A 7607-nucleotide genomic window follows, 5' to 3' on the forward strand; every position below is an offset into this window, starting at 1 on the left:
TGCATGGCTTCCACAAACTCTTTCGTAGATCTTGTATTATAGGTCTTCCACTTGGAAAGATGCACATATCGCAGTAAGGGTCCAATGAAGGACCTTCTATACAGATAGCCTTCCACCGGTAAACAGAATCTGGCCGATTTATGTTTGATCTTGCGTGCCTCTTCTCTGTCTTCTAGCAGCTTTCTATCTCTGATGAACTTAACCGATGCAACCATCCAGCTTGGGCCTAGCTCTATGCATATTGCCTCGTCTTCTGTTATCAAAGGTTCCACGCTCAGGCCTCACAGATAGTTCACCATGATTGTTTTTAGTTTATCTGATTTTATAGCACTGGCAAGGTTGGCCAGTGCATCCGCATGGCTATTGTCTTCTTGGCAGACCTTCTGTAGTCTTTTTGGAATTGGGCTAACAATTTGATGACCTGCCTAACATAGACCACTATTCGCTCATCTTGGGCTGCTTATTCTCCCTTTGTTTAGTTCACGATGAGTTGGGAGTCACAGTAGACTACCACCTCCTCGGCTTCGACTATTGCTACTAGTTTCAATCCGGCAATTAGTGCCTCGTACTCTGCTTAATTATTTGAGGCCTTGAACCCCAATCAGATTAATTGCTCTATCATTTGTCCATCTGGTGAGACTAGCACCACTTCTACCTCCGCTTCTTGTCAGTTTGAATTGCCATCGATAAAGAGACGGAAGGACTCGTCGATGTAGATGTGACAAGGCTTCGATTTCTCTTGATCTTTCTTCTGTCCTATTGGCGTGGGGTTCTGTGGTGTCAACTGTGTTTCCTCTAGTTCTTCTGCAAACCCTAAGCAGAGGTTCATAGGTCCTGGCTTCGAGTTTGCACTTGGTGTGAACGTAGCAACAAAGTCGGAAAAAACATGACCTTTGATTGTTGTCCTTGGTCTATATTCTATGTCGTATTGACCTAGAACTACAACCCATCGTGCTATTCTACCTATCAAGTCTCCATGTTATAGTAGAGACTTCAGTGGGTACTCTGTGAGTACCACAATCTTGTGAGTTTGGAAGTAATGGTTCTGTTTCTTTAATGCCACTACCAATGCAAGTGTCAGTTTTTCTAGAGGTAGGTATCTCGTCTCTAAGCCTGCCAGGGTTTTGCTCACATAATACACCGCCTCCTACTCTCCTTCTTCTTTTCGGATAACCACGACGCTGACATCATGGTCCAAGACTGCCAAATATAAAAATAGTTCCTCTCTTGGAATTGGATTTGACAATACTAGTGGGGTTGTCAAATACCTCTTTAAGTCAACCAGGGCAACTTTACATGCATCCATCCATAGAATATATTTAGTGCAACTGCTTTGCTGGTCAAAACTTGGACCTCTTTTGCTGCCGCCGTGCTCTTCAGATGAAGGATGGCCTTGATTTAATCGGGGCTTTCTTTAATTCCTCTCCTAGTCACCAAATATCCTAGGAACTTACTAGATCCTACTCCGAAAGCGCACTTGGAGGAATTCAAACAAAGTTGATATGTAAGATGTCAAAAACCTCATTCAGATCACCTAGATGATCTGTGGGTTCTTTACTCTTCACGACCATGTCTTCTTTGTAGACTTCCATGTTCTTTCCAATCAGATGTTTGAACATCTTCGTTAGTAACCTCTGGTACATTGCCCCTATATTTTTCAAACCAAAGGGCATCACTCTGTAATAGTAAAATCCTTTTGGGGTGATGAATGTCATCTTCTCCTCATTCGGTGCATACATGGCTATCTGGTGAAAACCCTTGTATGCATTAAGAAAACTCTTCCTTCCATGCCCAGATGCGGCATCCACAAGCTAGTCTCTCTTTGGCAAAGGGAAACAGTCCTTCAGCTAAGCCTTATTCAGACATGTGAAGTCCATGCAAACTCTCCACTTGCCATCCTTCTTTTTTACTACCACTGTGTTAGACAGCCAAGTTGGGTAGTTCACTTTTCAGATTGCCTGTGCCTTCAATCGTTTCTCTACTTACTTTTTAACTGCTTGTACATGGACGAAGGTTGGTTGCCTGGCTCTCTAGATCACAGGTTTGGCCGACCTATCTACGTTGAGTTTGTGGCAGGTGATGTCGGGGCTAATCCCCAACATCTCGTACGGTGTCTAAGCAAACACCTCAATGTTTTCTCTTAAGAAAGTCTCCAATTTTCTTTTTTCTTCCTCGGCTAAGCCCGAGCCGAAGAGGAAGAATTACTCTTCGTCCCCTTCTTGTACCAAAACCCTTCTCAAAGGCTTTTGGATCTTGTCAGCGAGTTCTTTGCCGACAACATCCAAGACCGTTTGGTCTTCATCTTCTATCTCTGCCATCTCCGCTGCTCTAACATTACAGGTGGACTTCATTGTTTCCATGGAGCAATTTTTCACCTGCACTTGGTCTCCTCTCACCTCCTCAATCCTGAACTCAGGTAGGAACCGCAGCAGTTGGTGTAGAGTTAAGGGAACATCCCTCAAAGCGTGTAGCAAGATCTTCCCAAGATAATGTTGTATACGGAAGGGGTGTCTATCACGGTGAACTGTATAGTTACCGTCTTAGTTCTTGCTTGAATCTCTAGGTTCGTGGTTCCTTGTGGCTATGTCAGGGTGCCATTAAATTCAACCATAAGGTTGTCGGATTGCTCCAGATCATCTTTGTGAAGGCCGAGCTCATTGTAACATCTAACATAGATGACGTCATAGGATCTACCTTGATCGATCAATATACGCCTTACCTGGAAGTCTCTAATCTTCAGTGTCACTACTAAAGCATCTTTGTGCAGATGTTGTACCATATCTAGGTCTTCTTCTCTGAATGAGATCATCGGCCCCCGATGTCCCTCCGTCCAGGGCTTCTTCTGTTAAACTTGGTAGACATGCTATAGATGCCTTGTCCTCTGTGTCTCTCCGTAGATCTCATTCACATTGACCTTCGTATACATCACATTGATAACGTATGGTCCATCTATCTGTGGTAACGGAGGATGGTGGTGATGCCGACACCTAAGCCAGCCTCACCTATTCCTCTTATGTCTTTGCTTCGTCTTTCAAGTCTCTTAGGTGTCCCTGCCTGACCAGATCCTCTAGGTGTTGTTTCAGAGCCCGGCACCCTTGACTCATGTGCCCGTTCTCATCATGGTAAGCACAATTCTTCCTGGGGTTCTTACTTATATACTTCCCCAGGGTCTTTTGAGGTGCCCTAAAGTATGGTTGACTTCTTATCCTCAAGGCCTTGTAAATAGGGATCTTGTATACTGTGTTTATAGCCTGCATAGCCTTCAATCTTGGTTTCGGGTTGTCGGCGTCAATATTTTCTCGGTTGCATTTTGGTGAGCCATTTCTCTTCTCCTACTTCACAGTACTCATCTTCTTTATTTTCCTGTCTCCCTCTGCCATTGCGTACTTCTCAATCGTTACCATGAGGTCCTCTATGTTCTTTGAGAGGGTCTTTGCGAGAGATTGCCAAAGCAGGCAATCATCCTCCAAGCCATTCTTGAAAGACACAACTGGAAGTTCTTGGTTACAAGCTGGGATCTCGATCCCACTCCACAAAGACATCGCATTCAAATACAAACCAACATGGAAGTTTGGGTCTGACTCACCATCATAGATCTGGAATCTCGGTATGTTGAATCTCTTTGGTGCCTAGAACGCATCCAACTCCACTGAGAATAGTGTCCTCGGCTGGGCGATGGATGTGACCTCGACGCCCTGCCTCTTCTTTTGGAGGTAGTCTCTCAAATCTTCTTTCTTTGGTTCAGGAGCTTGGTTATCGATTTATTTCAGCCTCTTCGACAAGCTGCTACCTGTGTTGGGATGCGTCCTTTTGGAATTCTCCACATCTATTACAATGTCAAAGCAAAGGCCCTATCCGTTGACCTGCAGAGATCTCCTAATCTAGGTTCCCTTAGTCCTCCGAGTTCTCATGGACTCTTCTTGCCGTGATTCTGTCCGCTCGGCTTTCTGTGAACACCGATGCGAATTCCCAGGTGTCTTCTCATGTCATGGGATGGTTGACACTGCAGCCAGTCCTTCCTTTTGGGTGTAAGCATTTCCTGCTAGAGTCAACGTTTCTGGTAAAGATAACGCCGGTTGCATCACCTTGCTTTGTATCATGAAGTTCACTACGGTCTGCAAGTCCGTCAACTTGTTCTCCAAGTCCTTCAGCTCGTCGTCTCTTCTCAGGCACCTTTCTTTCCATACTTGAAAGTCACTCTCGTTGTAATATTCTTCTCAGTTCCCTCTTCTTAGGCCATTACGGCCACTTCCAGCATTGTTTGTCTCAAGATTTACTTCTTGCAGTTCTTCGTCATTGTTTCCTCCTCTAGCATTTGGATCCATGTACTCATCTTCCTCACTAGGTATGTTGTTGTAGCTCGGCTTAGCTCGATTTTTCGCACCCCCTTTCGGAAGAATGAATAGCCCTTACAGTTCGGACTCCACTTGTGTTGGTTCTGAATCTGATTTCATAAGTGCAATGTGAAACAGTGGAAACACAAAAAAGAGTTCAAATCCGACAATTGTTTTTGGAAAAACGATGTTTTGAATCAAATGCCAAAAATGGACTGCTTTTCTAGATATTAGAGTCACCACCTAAATATTTATTTTGAAAAATTTAGGAAACTCGTGACTCGTGCCAAAGGTCATTAGTACGTCATTATCAAAGTGTCTTGGTTCGGGAACTTAGGTATAAGAGGGAAATGTCAATAATGAGCACCCCACTCACCCGATCAAAGATCGGCCTCTACTAATTATGATGTGATTCTTATGTACAGTATATGTTATTATTTTATTTTTAACATACAAGTATAGACTAATTTCACGAACAGTTGGAACATTTGATTTCATGTTTGTTTTGAAAAACAAGTGTTTTGCATATGTATCACTTGAAAAAGTGATCTCATATATATACATTAATCAAAGTATCCTAATGTCAGTGAATTGCTTTCATCCACAGGCATTCAAACAGGTATATCAAGTAAGTATTTAGCCTCATGGTAGTATGTTTGATATGATAACAATCACACTTATGCAATATGCTAAAGTATAAAAACTTACCTTGTACTCCAAGCCAAAAGAAGAACTAGTTAGAAAAATGTATGATCCTAACTATGTAATATGGCTAATGCAACACATACAATATGCAATTAATAAGCTCGGCTACTAGCATAGCATGCGAGTCAATTCAAGGCATGTGATAGCGCACGTATCCAAGTAAAAAGTTTGAATTTGACATTTGAATAATATGATGAGCCGAACTTTTATGCATGCAAAACGAATGGATGCAAGTCATGGAAATGCTAATTTGAAAATATGATGTCCCTATGCTAACAATCATAAGCAGATAAATAAAAGGGAGAAATAATAGGGGTTGGAAGACATATAACTTATTACATATTTGTCCTCGTGAAGGAGGGTCCGAATGTCCAAGTGTCCGAATAAATAATTATGAAAAATCCGAATGAATAATAATGAAAAGGGGCTGTCTAATTTATTACAACAAATAATATGTAATGATTGCGCGATGCTCCTAAGGAATTACTCTATCTGCCTTGTTGAGACTTGTTTTGTTTCACCTTATCATTACTTTTGACCAAAAGTGTATTGTTTGCAATTTATTGGAGCCTTGCTGACCCAAAACAAGACTTAGTCGAGCCCCAAATAAATCTAATCAGACCTTGTTTTCTTTGCGGAAATCTATTTTTTGTGCCTGAGATGAAACAGTGCAAACATGCAGACAGGGTATTCCTAGCCATGTTTGTCTCTTCTACCCTTCTCTGTCATAGAAAATACTCAAGAGAGGAGAGAACTCAGTTCCCAAACCATCTATGGTTGCAAGTTGATTCGCAAGATTATTTTGGACACGATAGGACAAAGATCAATAAATGCAATGCATAACAACCACCCCTCCCTCCTATCATGAAGCAAATTCAAGAAGGGAAGTAGAGACGCTTCATGGTTCATCAAATTATCATGAATTGATATAAGACACACCTTGACACAATAATAGATTCCGGCATAACGTCTGGCCGTAAAGATGCTTCAAGATTCATCAAGACATCATGAACTAATGTAAGACAAGCCTTGACATAATAAACTCGGTATAACATCAGACCGAATTCAATCAATCATATTGATTCTTTATGTTGGTTGATTCATTTTAAGCTCAATTTTATTAGCCTCTTTTATATTACCTTTCTTTTTGTTTAATCCATTAAGTCCACGGTGATATTTACATCCACTAAGTTCGAAATGCAATAAAGGAAAATAAGTGTCGACTTAACTCGAGGAAATAAACCTTATTTTATTCGGAGGAAAATACAAAGGACGAGTCAAACTTATTTACAAGTTAAGGATTTCAAGTCAAGTTCAAGATGCACAACAAGAACTAGTCAAACTCAGAAGAGTGATAATGACTTAGAAAAACCGAAAGTGAGCGATAATGACTTGAAATCCAAACTTGATAATAAGTGATAATGACACTTTCCTTGGTGATTTCCAAGGGTCAATTAATCCCTTAACAGTAAACACACTAATGATAAATTCTTCAGGGGAAATTATAAAGGAAGGGTCAAACTCATTTATAAGCGATAAGGGATTTCAAGTCAAACTCAAGATGCGCAACAAGGACTAGTCAAACTCAAAAGAGTGATAATGACTTGAAATCCAAACTTGATAATAAGTGATAATGACACTTTCCTTGGTGATTTCCAAGGGTCAATTAATCCCTTAAAAGTAGACACGCTGGTGATAAAAAGAACTGAAAAATAAATGATTGTACTTTAGTATAAGAAAGTTTTTATGCCTTTGGTAGTGAACCTCTGAAGAAATTAAACCATTAAGCATGAGAAAATTTTATGCCTTTGGTAGTGAACCTCTTAAGAGATTAAACCATTAAGCATGAGAAAAGTTTCTTCCTTATACTTGAACCACAATCTTAATTTTTCACAACTTTTTAATCAAAATAATCGAAGAGTTGAGGGAGGTTGCAAAGTTGATTAATTGGTTAATAAAACACAAACATAATATGTAAAACAAACTTACTGAAATAAATTGAACAGCCCCTAAATAACATACAATAGTGCTGAAATTAAACTATAGAAGGTGCACGATCATAGAGAGATTAAAGCTAGTACAAGTATGAGGAAGGGTGGCTAACCCCTCCCCACTTTTACAACTTCAAATCACATAGTTTAGATGTTAAAAAACAGCCCCAAAACAGTCCCAAATCAGCCCCAAAATAGTGGCAAAAGTTGACGAAAACAAATGGGAAACATAAGGATTTAAGCTAGGAGTAAGGTTCAAGCAAGGGTGATTAACCCTTCCACCTTTCGGTAGCTTTGAATCACAAGTTTCAACCCTCAAAACAGTCCAAAAATAATATGAAAACACAAGAAAAAGATGAACAAAGATTGAAATAAAAGCAAGAAAGCTTTACCTCTTGTAGAGAATGTGTTCTTGTTGTAAATCAAACTTGATTCCAAAGCACCCTCAAGTTTGAGTATGATTTTCAATTCTCAAATTAAGTTCAAGTTCAAGCTCTTGTATGGTATGTATGGATGATATGAGAGCTTCAAGGCTTGTGGAAGAACAAGAATGATGATAGCTTTGATCTTTTCTAAC

This window comes from Camellia sinensis, chromosome 3 (assembly GCF_055761805.1).
Source record: "Camellia sinensis isolate YWXY chromosome 3, ASM5576180v1, whole genome shotgun sequence".
NCBI lineage: Eukaryota > Viridiplantae > Streptophyta > Magnoliopsida > Ericales > Theaceae > Camellia > Camellia sinensis.